At 38.6% G+C, this 1,201-nt stretch overlaps 1 protein-coding gene across 1 annotated transcript in view; it reads left to right on the forward strand.

Moving 5' to 3' along the window:
• The window catches only part of LOC102835250 (keratin-associated protein 9-1-like), a 46,539-nt gene that overhangs the window by 36,734 nt on the left and 8,604 nt on the right, over nucleotides 1-1,201 (forward strand). The gene's annotated exons all lie outside the window — the stretch shown is intronic.

Below are 1,201 nucleotides of genomic sequence, written 5' to 3' on the forward strand. Positions count from 1 at the left end.
CACAGAACCTGCTATCTCCCAACATGCGTCAGCCTGCCTGGTTGCCTGCCTGAGAGCTTCGGGAACATCAGCTGCCGCCCAGCTTGTGGTGGATCCAGTTGCTGCCAACCTTCCTGCTGCTGAGCATCCCACCATAGAATCACCATCACCGACCACGTTCCTCACAAACAACATGTCAGTTCCCCAGTTACTGCCCTAAGCTCAATTACCACACACCACTTGCATTCAGTGTATTATAACCAACTTTCTATTACTCATCTTCTTGATTAAAGCACTTTGTGCATTGTGTTGGTAGAATACCGTTGAAAGTTGTAGGTCTTCTCGTGGTGTCCTTAGCTGAACGTCATTGCTCAGACTTAGACAAGTCACCATCGCTCTTTCATAAAGTGACCTGAATCCTTATCATTTTTACTATGTCTTTGCAATCATGTTTTTAAATGTATTCATTCTCCTTTTGTCTTGCTTTCCCCTTCTCTTGATTAATTTGTATTGCCTTCTCAACTTCATGAGGTGTCCCTAATTCCTTTCTAATAAAGTCTTTGCTATCTGCCAGTCCTTATTGTGAATTTGCTCTTTGTACAACATATACCTTATTATACTTACATTCATATTTTATTTCATAAATATTATATTGAGACTCAAGATACATAAATCAAACTCTAATAGAAATTAAGAAAGAAATAGACAACTGGACAATAATAGTAGGGAATTTTAAACAGCACTTCCGATGAAGTAGAACAACAAGAAAGAAACTCAATAAAGATACAGTAGACCTAAACAACACAATCCCCCTACTTGACCTCATAGGTTTATACATAGTACTCAACCCAACCACAACACAACACAGATTATTTTGCAGTGCCTTGGAGAATGGAACATTCTGCAGAATTGACCATACATTAGATCATAAAGCAAGCCTCAAAAATATAATGGAACATGTGAACATCAGTTTCTATGATTCTAAGATGAAAAGAATTAGATGGTGCTCACCTACTACTACCAACTGCTCTGAAAGGGATTCATTAGAAGGTCACATACAGCATGAGAGGAAATATGGAACAAAATTCAAAATTATATATATATATATCTGGCTATCCATGTATATATATATAGAGAGAGAGAGTTCTGGTGTGGTGCTGTGGGTTAATGTGCCACACTGCAAAGCCTTTTGAACTGCAAGGTCAGCAGTTCAAGCTCATCA

This window comes from Chrysochloris asiatica, unplaced genomic scaffold (assembly GCF_000296735.1).
Source record: "Chrysochloris asiatica unplaced genomic scaffold, ChrAsi1.0 scaffold00007, whole genome shotgun sequence".
In the NCBI taxonomy this organism is placed as follows: Eukaryota; Metazoa; Chordata; class Mammalia; order Afrosoricida; family Chrysochloridae; genus Chrysochloris; species Chrysochloris asiatica.